Here is a 16586-nt window from a genome sequence, read left to right as displayed (position 1 = left end):
CTAATATTCGGCACTTTTCTCTAAATTTGGTTATTAATGTATATATAGGTAATTTTTTTACAGAAAATGATATTTACCAATATAATTAATAAATTTATTAAGAAATTAACAATTTTTATTTAAACAAAAATATATTTTTAGAAACTAACAAATTTAAAACGAAATTAATAATAAATGAACCATATTTAATATTAATAATAATAAACTTAGACAAATTGTAATAGTATAAACAAAATTAACAAACTTAACAAAACGCTATTCGCTATCCGAGTCATCCTCGGTACTTTGAATGTATCCAAAATGAATCATTCAATCCCGTGATCTTGCACATTTCTGATTAAATATCGATCAATTTCAGTAAAATCGCAAGATTTGCTTTTTGTTGTCGTTTCTCGAGATATTTCAATCTCTTCAGATAAATCGTCCACCCTGTATAATTATTGCAAAATTGTATTATGCATAAAAATGATTATTATATGATTATTAATAACAATTTCCACCCTAATACGCATTTTTTGCTAAAGAAATGTATTTCATATCGTGATATACACGAATATTCAATTTTTCTGTGGCGGACAAATGGCAAAATTTTGTACAAAAATCCAAATTTGTTTACGAATGTATATGTATTGTGGTAATTATTCGCAGAAAATGAAATTTAACGATATAACTAATAAATTTAAAAAGAAATTAACGAATTTTCCACAATACAACATAAAGGCAAGGTACGGGCACTTATTAAAAAGTTTATAAAATTAAGAGTAGCAGATAGTTGCAGGCTAAACTATGAAATTCTTAAACTACAACAAGTAATGTATCCGAATATGTCAAAATCTCAGGATATTTTTTGCCTTTCTCGAGATATGTTAATTTGAAGTTTTATATGCAAGTAATAAGTAAAACCACCGTTGAAAATTTATACAAAAAATAAATCTACTTTATTAAATGTAAAAAGAATGCATATACCTTGGTGAGCATTTTCCATTATACAGAATTATTATTGCAACACTGATTTACAATTAATGTAATATTATTTGATTTTTGGGACTCTAGAGAGTGCGACACATGGTAAAATTTTTTATAAAAATGTAAATTTGGTTACTAATGTCAATGCAATAGTAATTATTCACAAAAAAAAATGTAACAATAAAATTAATAAATTAAAAAAAAAAATTAACAATATTTATGCATAAAAATTATTGTTATATGATTAATAATATCAATTACCACCTAATAAAACGTTTTGCCAAAGGAATTTATCGAACATCGTGATATACACGTGTAGTGAGATATGCCACGTTTGTCCGCACTGTGGCCCGGCGTGGAACAGCAGCGAGGAAGACGAGAGATCAGATGAGACAATGCTGCCCACTCCCCCAATTTTGTTGAAGAAACCCAAGATTGGTATGTAAATACAACAAGAAGCGGCCTACGATATAGAACATTAAATATTACATTCATATAGCTGTATATCTCATTCCCTTACTGTAATTAGTATATCTTTTTCCTTCAAAATATATTTTATTTCTAGTTACTGCTACCAGTGAGAAATTTCCGTCCCTCTACCCCATAACAGAGTGCCTGAAAGAAGACAGCAAACGGAAGAGGAGCCAATAAGTTTCAGTCCGATTTGTATGTAAATACAAAAGGAAGCGCCTTACGATATAGAACATCAAATGTTACATTCATATAGCTGTACATCTCATCCTCTTACTGTAAATAGTACTTCTTTGTTCATCAAAATATATTTTATTTGCAGTCACTGCCAACAGTCAGGTATCGCCGTCACTGCTAGGCAGAGGCAGACAGCATAGAAAAAGACAGCAGGCGGAAGCGGAGCAAAGAAGTTCCAGCACGATTAGTATGTAAATACAAAAGCAAGCGTCTTACGATATAGAACATCAAATGTTGCATTCATAACTGTACATCAGCTGACACCTACCAAATCTAAATTTCTAGAAAACTACTTTAAAACAATAATGGAACAGCAACATCTGTTGCGCAGTCTCTTAAAAGAGGTCTTGAGCAGAATGGATAAATTCGAGAAAAGGTTGGACGACCAGCACTCTGCGGCAGAAAGAGGAAGTCCCTCAATTTTCAATAAGGACATATTATTCCCAGTGGATTGCGAAGAGGAGTTGCAGAAATTTGAGAGTTATCTGCAAAAATTCGAGAAAAATTCCAGAGACGCGGTAAGAAATATAACGTTAACGATACGAATAGAATTCTAATTCAGTAGTGACAAAATTATCAATTTGTAGGTGAACGAATTAGCAGCACTGGGAGGGAGAAGCAACTACAATTTCGTAAAACGGGTAATGGCCTGTCTGATGACGAATCAATTCGCTGTACAATATTAATTGGAGCTACTCCGAATCTATAATTAAACTATTTAAAGAATCAAGTAAACAATTGATAAATAACTGACTTGATGTTATAACTTTTTGTCATTTTTATACCTCGCTTTTATATCGCTATCGACCATTTTGAATTATTTTGTGACGTGATTTGTGGGCACTATATATAAAGTCTGTCTCAAATAAGAACGGACTCGTTGTGCGCAGCTCGACTGATCGCAGCGCCTTGCTGCGAGCCTCCCAACTCCACTCGTTGGCTCATGCTCGTTGTGCATTGGGAGTTCTACCAATCAGGGCGAACCTGCGCAGCGAACGACTCAAACTGGTCATTTGCGAAGTCCGTTCTTACGTGAGACAGATTGTATATTTACCAGGGGGTGTAAGCTGCCGTGTTAAAGAAGTGGCCAGTATTTCAGCGCCCTCTATAGCTCAGGGCCGAAAAGGGCCGAACTAATGACAGTATATATATATAGATACAAACGCTACTCACTTACACACAGATACTCGCGTGACTCACACAACTCTATATACCGTAGCTATATGTACTTTAATGTACACGCGTACAATTAATCTTGTAAGTGGAAAGGGTAGAAATTTATACAGCTTGAAATATATAAAAATAAATATTTATTATAAATCTATTTATTTTCTCTTACAATGTTTCGTATAATAGGTACGCGCTATCTCAAACAAAAGTGATCCAGCGGAACTTCAATAGGATCTGCGAGTATAAAGACAAGATATATTATCGCACATGTTTATACCATTATTTCTTAACTATATTTATTTATAAATAAATAATATATAAATACCTGGTAAACATAAACTTGGTACGGCAGACAGAGAGAGTCCTCGCCGCACAATATATTTGGCCTCAAAATGTAAATTGCATACTGCCCGCTCCAACAGTAGTTTCTCGGGCAAATGCAATAATTCTTTGTTCCCAGTCGCAGAGAGCCACTTAGAAATCCTTTTCTCATATTTCCTGTCCTTAGGAAATTTGTATAAACTGCTATAATTGCCGGGGCAATTAAGAACAACGCACAAGTTAGCAATCATAGCTACTCTTTCACTTGGACCAACTTCGACTCGCTTAGAACAATTCAGAACAATTCCAGTGTGGGTTAGGTTGCTAAGCGTTAGCGTCAGTCAGAGCCAAGCAAGCGTTCTGCGCATGTGCCCCCATCACGTGATGGGGAACACCAACGCCGCCTATAAGCCAGGGCCAGAAACTTAGTGGTTGAATTATTTGCATTTCAGCTTATACCCCCTGATATTTACCCAGACAACAAGGGCTGCAATGGGCAGTGTTCCGTCGCAACGGATCGTAGTCCTACACAAAGAAGTGTTTTTCCTCGCAAGAAATTCGTCAACGGAAATTCTCCTTTTAACATAAAGAACCATAGCGTTTGCAATGAACCGTACTGCCGCGCGGAATAAAGAGTCTAAGGGTCGACTTCGTACCTTATTTATGACATAGCCGTTACCAAACCGTTTTTGAGATTAAACGATTATTTATACTACAGCCACCCAGGTATAGCCAAATGTTATTTTGTACATCTTGCAACTCACGGAATACTTACCTTCGTTCCGGGTTAATAATATTCACGGTCATTCAAGGCATAACTCTAAAGAACCCTCGCAGTCATAAATTACAGTCCCAGATGTACACACTCGCGTTCGTTAAGCCCGGTCCAAGGATAAACAGTCAATTCTTTAAGGATACGGTCAAGGGTGCGACAGTCAACCGTCGAGCAACGTCAATTACCGAACTTGCCTTCCACATCAGGTAGCGCCCCACTCTTCCTTCCGACTAGACCAACCTCTTAGTCACTTTGGAAGGAGGTTTAAACAATCAAGGGTGTCTTGATTGGTAAACGACAAGTTGACTGAACCAACCCGGACAGTTCTTTCCCTCATTACAATAGATTCTACTTCCCTCTCCTTGTCTAAGGTCAACCTCTCCACCCACGAGGAACCTAACCGACCTCTCGTCAAGAACAGAAGTCCAGTACTCAGCAGTTCGTCTTCGAATCTCTGCACGAGCAATACTGACTAAATCTTACTTGAGCGTCTTACTTGATTGCTGCATCCACGATCGGCACATCTAGCTACAATACAGATCACACACTGATCTGCGCGCGTCTAAGGCAGGATCTGTTGGACTAGCCTTACTGACGAGTCCTCCAACAGATCTAGGACGAAACGCGATTCCTCCAATTAAATTCCTTGTCCACACGATCTATTATTTCATAGTGAAACAGTTGTCTAAGATTAACTTGGCGGGCAACATTCGAACAGTCGCGAACCCATTTCTTTATAATCGAACAATTTGAAATTGATAGTTCCGCGATCGAACAGGCAGCAATGTCGCGTTTTGGATCCCTGCTGTCGCGAAGCTGCAGGGACAACGGTGGGGGATTTTGCCTCACCTTAAGAGGGCAACACAGTCGCACCAATGTTTCGAATGCCGTACGCAGCGCCGTACAGGCACGTACAGGCCTTGTACTAGGGGGCAGGGGGTCTCTCGCTCCGGTAAGGTGATACAGAGCTGGTCGCGCTGATGTGGATCTTCCACATTAAGATGTCGGTAAAGTAAATGTCTATTGTACAAATGTGTAGCAGCAGCAGCAGCAGTCTTTCTTTTTACTGACAAAATTAATATTTTTTTATTTAAATTACATACTACATACTATCAGGTCGTTCGGAAAGTAATTTCGTTTATCGTGTAGGGATGGCAATGCTTCCGTTTGTCATTACTAGACTGCGAATCTTTCTGCAAAGTAAAAATAAAAATCAGATTGAATTGAATTATTTCTTCAGCGAAGGAGAAAACGAAATGACTTTCCTGCATAAAGTCTAAATAAAATCAATCTTATCATTTTCATACAAAGAAACATTTACCAGTTACTTTTAAGGTTCGGTAGGTGTAGAGTGTTGAAACGTCTTCGTGCAAAAAAAATGTGTCGTAGAAGGGAAAGGAAATTTAATTTATAATTTTCGGCTCGAGCGCGTTTCAAGCTACCCGAGTGCATCGGGCTGCCAAGGGGTTTCGAGCTGCCCGGGAGTGTCTCGATCTCGTCGGGCGGGTTCAGAAAGAATCGGGCAAGTTCGGGCGAGCGAGTTTTCGCGATACTCGAGATTCAATTCTGCGTTCGCACGAACTTGTCCGCTTCTGTCTGAGGTCTGAACGCGCTCGACGAAGTCGAGCCACTCTCGGGCCACCGGGCCACCCGATGGTGTGTCACGGGTAGACTGCGGATCTTTCTGCAAAATAAAAATTGACTATATCGATTGCAAGAAATAGAAATCAAATTGAATTGAATTATTTCTTCAGCAGAGGAGAAAACGAAATTACTTTCCGAACGAGCTAATACATTAACATATTACAATAGGAGAGCTGCACAAAGTCTAAATAAAATCAATCTCATCATTTTCATACAAAGAAACATTTACCAGTTATTTTTAAGGTTCGGTAGGTGTAGAGTGTTGAAACGTCTTCGTGCAAAAAAAAATGTGTCGTAGAAGGGAAAAGAAACTTAATTTATAATTTTCGGCTCGAGCGCGTTTCAAGCTACCCGAGTGCATCGGGCTGCCAAGGGGTTTCGAGCTGCCCGGGAGTAACTCGATCTCGTCGGGCGGGTTTGGAAAGAATCGGACAAGTTCGGGCGAGCGAGTTTTCGCGATACTCGAGATTCAATTCTGCGGTCGCACGAACTTCTCCGCTTCTGTCTGAGGTCTGAACGGTCTGAGGTCTCTAGAAAAAATCCGGTACTCTGGTTCCACCAGATCGAGGCGTCTCTGCGCCGTGCAAATGTCTTCTCAGAGACAGCAAAATTCGACTATCTCGCTACATCACTTGATGATGATGCCATGGCTACTATAAGCGACATTGTAGTTAAAGAGCCTCCATACCCTGATATGTTCACTAGAGCTAAGGCTAGACTCATCAAAGTCTATGCCTCAACTGATGAGGAGAATCTTCGCAAACTCTTACGGGGACAGGTCAATGTTGACTGTCGCCCGTCTCAAATTTTACGGCAATTGCGTGATTTAAACGCTGCCTGCAGATGCACGGATACAGTGCTTAGACAAATATTCTTGGAACAGCTTTCCGAGCAATCTCTATTGAAGGCAATTGCCTCAAAGTTAAATGCCCATTCCGGGCAGGATAGGGGAACGCGTCGTGCCCCTTCTGCGGCACGATCGCCGTCGCACTCGCGACAATTCAGGAGCAAGTCTCCTTCATTTTCTCTAAGGAGGTCGAGTTTATGCTATGCGCATTCTCGTTACCCTCATAACCCTACGTCTTGTAAACCGGGTTGTCCAAAATTTGAAGAATTCTCCGCTTCAAAAAACTAGAAGCTCCCTCCCGAACGGAGACGGTGGGTAGTGGAGCAGTTCAATCTAGACGTCTTCATTTAAAGGATAGAATCTCGGGTCAAAGTTTCCTGGTCGATACTGGCGCGGATATTTCCCTGCTTCCGGCGGATCCTAAGATACGCCGCAAGCCGTCAGAATTTAAATTAGTAGCGGCCAATGACTCGAAAATTGATACATTTGGCGAATCATTTCGCATCCTAGATTTAGGTTTAAGACGCGAGATAAAATGGAACTTTGTGATTGCAAATGTTCCCTCTGCGATTATAGGAGCTGATCTCTTATACCATTATGGTCTCGCTGTTGATCTCAAGAGACATTGTCTTCTTGATAAAGCAACCAAGGTAGTCTCAGTAGGAGAAATTAGCCATTCTACTGTTCACTCTGTTCATACGAGTGCTTTGAGATCCTCTTGCCCGGCAATTTTGTCTGAATATCCAGAAATTACGGGAAGCTCCATTCCGGTACCACCCTCTTCATCAGAAGTGTTTCACCACATCTTGACGAAGGGACCAACGATTTCTTCGCGTCCACGCCGCTTGGCGCAGGACAAACTCAAGGCTGCTAAAGCCGAGTTCAAAGCTTGGGCTGAGGCCGGCATTTGCCGCCCCTCAAGTAGCCCCTGGGCTAGTCCCATGCACATGGTGCAAAAGAAGGACGGCTCCTGGAGAGTCTGTGGAGACTACAGATTGTTAAATTCGGTAACGATTCCCGGTAAGTATCCCACGCCGTACCTTCATGATTATAGCAATAATTTAGCAGGCAAAACTATATTGTCTTCGTTAGACCTGCACAAGGCGTTCAACCAAATTCCGGTTGCGCCGGAAGATGTGCAGAAAACTGCCATAACCACGCCATTTGGCCTCTTCGAATTCATGTTTATGACGTTCGGATTGAGAAATGCATTGACGACTTTCTTATTGCATCGTCGTCGGAGGAGGAGCATTCTGCTCACCTCCGCATGGTCTTTGACTGTCTAAAAAAGTTTCATCTTAGACTAAACGTTGAAAAATGCGTGTTCGCAGTTCGCGAACTGGAATTCTTGGGTTATACGGTCAATTCTAAGGGCATACGCCCCACAGCTTCCAAAGTCGAAGCTATACTTAGTTTCTCGAAGCCCAAGACAATCGTCGAATTACGACGCTTTTTAGGAATGGTAAATTTTTACCATCGAAACATTCCGAATGCGACAGCCACTCAGGCACCGCTGAATTCATATTTCATCGAATCTAAGAAGAACGATAAAAGAGAGATCAATTGGTCCAGCGAGGCAGAAGCAGCTTTTGATAAAATCAAAAAAGATTTTGCATAAGCCACTCTATTAGTGCATCCGCGTGCTGGTGCAGACCTTCGGTTGGTTACCGATGCTTCCGACTTTGCCATTGGGGCGGTTTTGGAACAAAAAAAATTCCTCTTTTGGTATTAACTGCTCGGCCTGGGAGCCCCTCGCCTTTTTCTAAGAAGCTCACTCCTGCGCAACGTAACTATAGCGCGTACGACCGTGAGCTGACGGCTATTTATGAGGCAATTAAATACTTTTCATATTTGCTAGAAGCGCGTCAATTCAGAATCGTTACGGATCATAAGCCGTTAGTCTTAGCGTTTTCTCAGCGTCCGGAAAAGGCCTCTCCACGTCAGCTGCGTCAGCTTTCTTTTATCGCGCAATTCTCGACGCATATAGAGCATGTCAAGGGCCCTGACAAGATTGTCACCGATGCGCTATCACGGGTGGAGTCACTCAGACTTCCCTGTGAAATTAATTTGAAACAATTATCAAAACTTCAAAAGGAGGATGATCAACTGGCGAAATTACGCAAGTCGACCGATCATTCCTTGGTGCTCAAGGATATTTTCTGGGGCCCAGAGCACCACACCGTCAGTTGCGAAATTTCGGCAGAGGCCATTCGGCCATATATTCCAGCGACGCTGCGTCGTACGGTGTTTAACATCTTTCACATGCCGGCGCATCCAGGTCCTCAAGTGACCGATAAATTAATCAGACACAGATATGTGTGGCCTGATATGCACCGCGATATTCAGCGCTGGTGTAAGGAATGTGTTGACTGTCAACGATCTAAAACGGCCCGGCATGTAAAGATGTTGCCGGAAAAGATTATTGCGCCTGATGGTCGATTCGACCATGTCCATGTGGACATAGTCGGTCCGCTCCCTTTGAGAAATGGTATGCAGTACCTTCTAACGATGATTGATCGTTGTTCGCGTTGGGTCCAGGCTGTTCCTCTGTCTGAGACGTCAACCCAAACAGTTGCCCGCGCATTTTTCGACACTTGGATACCTCGTTATGGCGCGCCGAAAGCCATAATGACAGACCAAGGCGCCCAATTTGAATCGCGACTCTTTACAGCGTTGCTGTCTTTAATAGGTTGCGATAGAATCAGGACTACTGCATACCATCCCTCCTCAAACGGTTTAATCGAACGCTGGCATCGGCCCTTAAAAGCGGCATTAATGTGCCATCGCGACAAAGATTGGACGCGCTCGCTCTCTACGGTCCTGTTAGGCTTGCGATCGCACGTCCGTTCGGACACTAACGCGTCCCCCGCGGAATTTGTATTCGGAACGACGTTAAGACTACCTGGAGAATTCTTTCTTCCGGACGACTTTACGCTGGACCCGAATATATTTATTGAAGAGCATCGCGAGCACATGCGACAGGTACGTCCTGTTCCGGCGGCGCACCATAATAAATCTCGCGCGTTCGTCTATAAAACGTTATATGAATGTACGCATGTATTCATGCGAAACATGGCCAAAAAGGCCCTGGAGAGACCTTATACGGGACCTCATCGGGTTCTTTCTCGTCCTTCCGACCGTGTTTTCACAATCGACGTAAATGGCACGTCGAAAAATGTGTCAATTGAACTCTTAAAACCAGCATATCTGGTTAATCAAGAACTTGACGACACGGTCGTGAACGATAACCTTGCTGGCGGCTCGGCCCCCGCCACGCTAAAAACATACTCGCGGAGAACAATCTCGTTCAAGAAATGAACAAGATCGTTTTCAGCAGTTGTTTTCATTGCTTGAGCGTAGGAACTGTTTAAAATTGTTATTGGAAATGCAATAATTGCATCTTTTACCCCTGTTAAATTTGATTTTGTATCGTGCCATTGCACTACGGGGGGAGTGTGTGGGCTCGGCGCTGCACTCGTTCAATCACGAGGCTCCGCGCCTGCGCACAAGAGTCTTGAGAGTAAAACGCTCTCGTGAGCCATTGTGCTCGACCTGTTCGTTTCAACATCTCGTACTAGTAACACGTATTGTTCTGCGCTCCTGCGTCATTTTCCAAGAGTTTAATTGTTCACCACGTTGTGGTTTCTCGTTTGTAAACCTTTAGTAATCCATCGGGTTATAGTATCTATGTGCTGGTAGGTGACTTCACCACGAATAAATCGAGGTGATCGGTGATACCTGTGAACATTTATTTTCCTCGACGACATTCCTCTTAGAGAGAGTTACAACGTGAGTGTGTAGGCTCACGAACAAATGTACCTACACTGGTGACCCTGAGTCAAATATCGGACCTCCATGTGCGAAGAGGCGGTGGATGGTCTAGTCACTCCACATTGGTGACCCCTTCACCCTCTCATTTCCACACTAACTCTTCCTTTTTACTTATTTTGTACACATTCAAGGCGGGAAAATTAAATGATAGATTTTATTTATTGTAGTATTTGTAGTAGTTTTCCTAGACTGCGGATCTTTCTGCAAAATAAAAATTGTCTGCATCGATTGCAAGAGATAGAAACTAAATTGAATGTTACTTTTTTATGCAAAAAAATTCTCGTCTTAAAAGCTACATTTATTTTATAATGCTCATATAAATATTCATTAGAAACGAATCAAATTTTATTTCATTTAAAAAGGAAGACGTGACAATCTTATTTGTTAGGACAGCACAGTCGCAGCACAGTCGCACTAATGTGCCGAATGCCGTTAGTTATACAGGGTACTCTCTTCCTTTTTGTTATCTCTTCCTTATGTTACTTCTTCCCCCCTTGCCGTTCCATTTTCTTTACAGTTACATTAAGAGTAAACCTACACATAAATCAATAAACTAGTAATACATTAATTATCCCCTAATACATACAGTTACACGAATTAATATTCGGACGATCTAAAAAACATGATAACTTTTTTAATATTGTACTATACGATTCGAACTTTTTTGGGGAGCTAGAGCAATTAGTTTACTACATCATGTGAAAAGAAATTTTTTCAAAAATTGCATTTGGTCGGAATTGCAGAGAAAATGTCACATTTGTAGTAAGTAACAGTTCGAGTTGTCAGGACAACATACTTATTTGCACATGACCTTACAAGAATTGGATTATCGGAGAAAAGAATATATAGAATGTTATAATGAGATATCGCCTACAGTCCTTCGTGGCTTGTATCTCTCTCACTCTCACACACACACGAGCAGTCATTCGCTGTGACAACAATTATACGTTCGGTTCAAATCCTCAACTCTATCTGCTCTACTCTCGAATACACCTGTCTATATAAACATCGTTCACGATTCGCGTCTTCCGCATTAGCCTACAGGGGGCAGCGGCCACCAGTCGCGAATAACACACCAAATTACTAATCATTACATAGTTCGCGCCTACAGATTCGGCCATCCTGATCTATAGTTCGACCACGAACGTAAATACAATACAATAATTAAAGAAAACTATTACGTAAATAAGAATCAAAAGTGAAAATACATATGTAAGGAAGTTTACTTCCTTAAGAGTAATTCGAATACTCCCGCGCTCACACGCAGGCCGATAAGGTAGCGAGCTGGTAATACAGAGTAAACAGGAGATAGTAAACAGGAGAGAGAAAAGACACGATAATAGAAGTGATTGTGAAACCGTTACAGGATCGATAAAGTTATCTTATAAGACTAAGAATAAACATTGAATGTAGTTTCTTTGTTATTTCAGAGCAACCATTCGGGTTTATTCATTTATAACCTGTAGTGCTGTCCTAAAGAACGAACCCACATTATAAAACTACATTCTCGTTTATGAGGAAAATGGATAAACTACAATTTGAATTAAAAAATGTGGCAGCTGCAGACGGAAAATCAAATGTGATAATTATAACCTCAATTACCACACCAGATAATAGGAAGTTCAAACTAGCAGGTGAAGACCAAAATGTAAAAAGACATACATTGATTGCAGCAACACCGACCTGTACAAAAATAAAAAATAGCCTGAAAAAAGGCACCAATCAAGAAAGATATGGATCACTCTGACTAAGGAAATGAAAGAAACTTACTTTGATGGAGTCGATAATCTGCAATTTAATGATTTGTTTCTAGAAGAAATAAGTGAGATAAATGAAACAGCAGTAGAAACAGATGGACCAATGATAAAACTACTAGAAAAGCTAATTGAGAATACACAAAAATCTGAAGAATAAAGCTTGGCAAAAATAACCAAGGAATTCGTGATTGAGAAATTCAGCAGTAAGACTACAAATGCCAACCAATGGATAAATGAGTTTGAAAAGGAATGTGACAGATTTGAGATCAGACAAGACAAGAAAAGAATTGAAACATTAAAATTTTTTCTCGAAAAACCATATTTGGACTGGTATAGTACTATGCTTTTAAAATTATCCATAAATTCAGAATGGAACCAATGGAGAAAAATATTCTGTGGAACTTTTGCTAATAAAGGCTGGTCTCCAATAAGATACGCCTTAACATTTAGATATCAAACAGGAAATTTGGTAGATTATGCAATAGAAAAAGAGAAATTATTATTAGAGGTGTTACGGATGACGAACAGGTGTTCAATATCATCTCTGGCAGAAACCGTCCTAGATAAACGAACAGAGCTACCCTAGATAAATCTACATAATTGTTTAGGTTAGTTTAGGGCCCAAACGTACGCACGACCAATTGGTCGTTGACAAAATACGAATGTTCACTTGAAGGGTACTGACAAGTACCACCCGTCATTGCAGGGCTATATAAGCCCTTACATTTCTACTCTCGTGGGCTAGTACTGTCGTAATCACGAATAGTGTCGCGTCGTGCTGCATCTCGGAAGTCAACTACCAGTGAGATCGGACGTTCGTTCCTTTTGAATCAAAGTTTAACCGTACAGATTCCGCGAGTTCGGTCTAAAATCTGTTAGGCAGTGACAAGGTTGCTCCGAGTCCCCCGCATTGCCAGTGCGTCAACACCGTGCGTCTTAGCTTAGGTAATATCACCTTTCAATTTCTTTCCTATTCTAAATTCAGTTCATTCGCGACACAAGTACACTTGTAGAACGAAACTCTATAGTAAGAATATATTTGTCTTCTTTGATAATTAACTCAAATTCATTAAACCCATAATTATCGTCCAATATCCTAACCAAGTAATTGAACGTCCCCACATGATACAATCTTACCGCTCGGATTGTATCAATTAAATTATACTAGTTACGAGGCTTACTAATTATCCTAGCAATTCCCTGATTAACCATCAGGTTCTTTCGCGACATTCCAATTGTCCGAACAGAGATTTATCCAACCTAGCGGCTCCCCAGTTTTGCATTGGGTTCGTCCGCATCCTAACAGCTCCCTGATTTCGCATCAGGTTCGTCTGTGCTATTATACAACCTCCTAGCAGCTCCCCGGTTTTGCATCGGGTTCGTCTGCGTTTGACTCCATTCCTAGAGGCTCCCTGACTTCGCGTCAGGTTCGTCCTCGCTGTCAATAATCCTAGCGGCTCCCCAATTTCGCATTGGGTTCGTCCGCGTTCCTTAACTAACAAATTTATATCATATTCCTAGGGTAATAACCCTTCGCCGGCCACTCGTGCTGCTCGCGGCCCTGGCTCGTAACAGAACTGGTGACAGCGGTGGGATTTGTTCAATTATTTTAGGATCACTTTAATTTTGGGTTTACTACGTTAAATTACTCGTAGCTGAGTATTGACAATATACTAGTTTTCCTAGTTACGTCTCAATATTATTAGCAATATACTAGTTTTCGCTAGTCACGCTTTTATACCAATAATATACTAGTTTTCCTAGTTGAAAGGTTTCGGTAATATACTAGTTTTCTCTAGTTACATTTAAAAAAAAAAAAAAAATGCCGAATTCAGCTGCAAATACTTCTTCCGTTGACATAATGAACTTGACGGTTTCACTTGCAAATTCTATGTCGCTGTTGACGCAAAAGACATGCTTACAGAATATTACTTCGACAATTCCGACCTTTAACGGGGAAGACCCCTCTTTGATTCGTTTCGCGCAAACTTTAGAGGACGGGTTAACTTTGATTCCGGAGGGTACGGAAACCGAGTATCTGGCAATTGTTCTTACTAAGCTCGTCGGGCCAGCACGTAGATGCACATTAGAGCACAAGTTTACTACCGTAAAAGCGTTAATTCAACATTTGAAGAAACGGTTCGCTCCCGGCAAGAGCCTATCATATTATCAAGTGGAAATCGCGAAACTACATATTCACGAAGGAGAATGCCTACGACAATACATCGATAGGACAAGCCACTTGGTCTACTGTACGCGCGGAGCCATGAGGGAAAAATACGAGGCACATGCTGAAGGATTTATCAAATTGATGGAAAAGGACGTCATTGAAAACTTCATCGATGGATTACCGGATCGGATTTCCCTGAAGGTGTCGGCTATCTTGAAGGATATAAAAAATCTGGAGGATGCTTACGACGCCGTGCTACAGATAGATAAAAGATTAAGGAATCGACGACAGTCGCCTCGGAGTGAATCACCATCAAGGTGGTCCCGCCGAGATTCATATGACCAGGACTCTCGCTACCGCGATCGTGAAGTGTCATATCCCTTATCTCCAAGCAAATATGACCGACACAGGGATCAACGCACGAGACCATCTGGTTTTGAGGAGGAAAGAGAAGGACGAGCGACTGCCTGGACCTTGCGTCACAGGAGCCCCTCCGGTTCCCCCTCCAACCGTTCGGATTCGTCAATTGTGAGAGACGGAGAGAAACGGTATACAATTTTAAAAAATTCCGATAGTAATCGCATGTCAAAATCGTATTGTTGGCATTGCGGAACTTCCGGACACGATGGAAAATTCTGCAAGAATCGACCGCGTAGTCCGCGATTCCAAAGAGATTCGCGAGATTCGTCCGTGGAATCGAACAAATCTTTAAACTTCGATCGCGCTCACCGTACAGGCGACACGATGAGCGAAAACAAAGAAGTTCGCCAAAGAACTGTCCGCTTCGAGGAAAAACCCTCATCAAGGAAGCTCCAGCACCACGAATCAAAATCAAAATCCCAGAACTGGAATCAGGCACGGGAGAATTTCTAATTGATGGTGGAGCATCCGTAAATTTAGTCGTTCTTGACGTTTTAGGAGAAGGAGCAGAAATTGTTTCACGCGAAGAAATTGAAATAACTGGTCTTACTATAAATCCAATTCGCACTCTAGGAACTACGATACTTCACATACACGAAGCTCCTGCGTTTTTCTACGTAGTGAAGCGCCTTGCAATAGAAGCAGATGGACTTATAGGAAGCCCATTTTTAAAACAGGAAGAAGCAGAAATTTCTTATTACCATGGGACACTGGTATTAAAAAATAAGCCCATCAGGCCTATTCGATTTTCAAATTACCAGCAGGACTCCGATGTACGGACCAAACATCGCATCGATGCCCGAACATCTCAACAGATTGCCATAAGAATAGCTAATCCAAGGATAAAAGAAGGCTATTTACCACGCATAAAAACACACAAACAACTCTACATAGGAGAAGCCGCCGTCCTGAACGACGGAGGAAAATGTCATGTTATGGCAACCAACACTAGCGAGGAAGCCATAGACGTAGAAATAGAGCCACAAATCGTGGAACCTTACGACATTTTGAGCACATCAGATGAAGATATTTATTCAGAGGTACGTCAACATTGTAATTTCAAAACTAGAGAAGATAGGATACAGGGAATCTCCGAAACGCTAAATTTGAGTCACCTGAACAAAGAAGAACGGTGTAGCATCACCGCATTGATAAAGGAATTTCCCGATCGATTTTATCTCCCCGGAGATAAATTAGGGAAGGCATCTGATTTCAAGCACTCCTTACATACAACTGATGAGATTCCGATTAACACGAGACAGTATCGCTACCCTCCTGTACACCAAGAGGAAATAAAAAAGCAAATCAATGGCTTATTATCCGATGGTATTATTACTCCGTCGAAATCTCCGTACAATTCACCCTTGTGGATTGTACCCAAAAAACCAGATGCGCAAGGAAACAAACGTTGGCGCATGGTAATAGATTTTCGTGCGCTTAACGAGAAGACCATTTCCGATAAATATCCACTGCCTCAAATTACGGAAATATTGGATCGTCTCGGAGGAGCCAAATACTTCTCCGTTTTCGATCTCGCCAGTGGGTTTCACCAAATAGAAATGGATCCGAAAGACAGACAGAAGACAGCTTTCACCACCCCTAATGGACATTATGAATTTTCACGAATGCCGTTTGGTTTGAAAAATGCACCACCTACTTTTCAACGCCTCATGGATCAGGTATTAACTGGACTCCAGGAAACGGACGTTTTCATTTACCTGGATGATATCGTGGTTTACGCTGCGTCATTACACGAACACAACATTAAAGTCAGGAAATTATTAAACCGTTTGCGAGAACATGGTTTAACTCTTCAAACCAATAAATGCGAATTCTTACGAAAAGAAGTTGCATACCTTGGACATATTATTTCAAGACAGGGAGTAAAACCTGATCCCCGAAAATTAAAGGCTGTCAAGGATTTCCCAACGCCTACCTCACAGAAAAATATACAACAGTTTTTGGGTTTAGTAGGAT

General features: G+C 41.2%; 1 long non-coding RNA gene across 1 annotated transcript; it reads right to left on the bottom strand.

Moving 5' to 3' along the window:
• Positions 1-2733: 2733 nt before the first annotated feature.
• On the bottom strand, positions 2734-3613 carry LOC143212313 (uncharacterized). The gene is made up of 2 exons (XR_013009674.1): positions 3170-3613; positions 2734-3078 (listed from the first exon to the last, which is right to left on the bottom strand). It is a non-coding gene; the product is annotated as an uncharacterized LOC143212313 (long non-coding RNA).
• Positions 3614-16586: the final 12973 nt, after the last annotated feature.

Source organism: Lasioglossum baleicum, chromosome 1 (genome assembly GCF_051020765.1).
Source record: "Lasioglossum baleicum chromosome 1, iyLasBale1, whole genome shotgun sequence".
NCBI lineage: Eukaryota > Metazoa > Arthropoda > Insecta > Hymenoptera > Halictidae > Lasioglossum > Lasioglossum baleicum.
The sequence above is the reverse complement of the archived record's forward strand: the minus strand, read 5'-3'. Positions and strand labels throughout refer to the sequence as shown.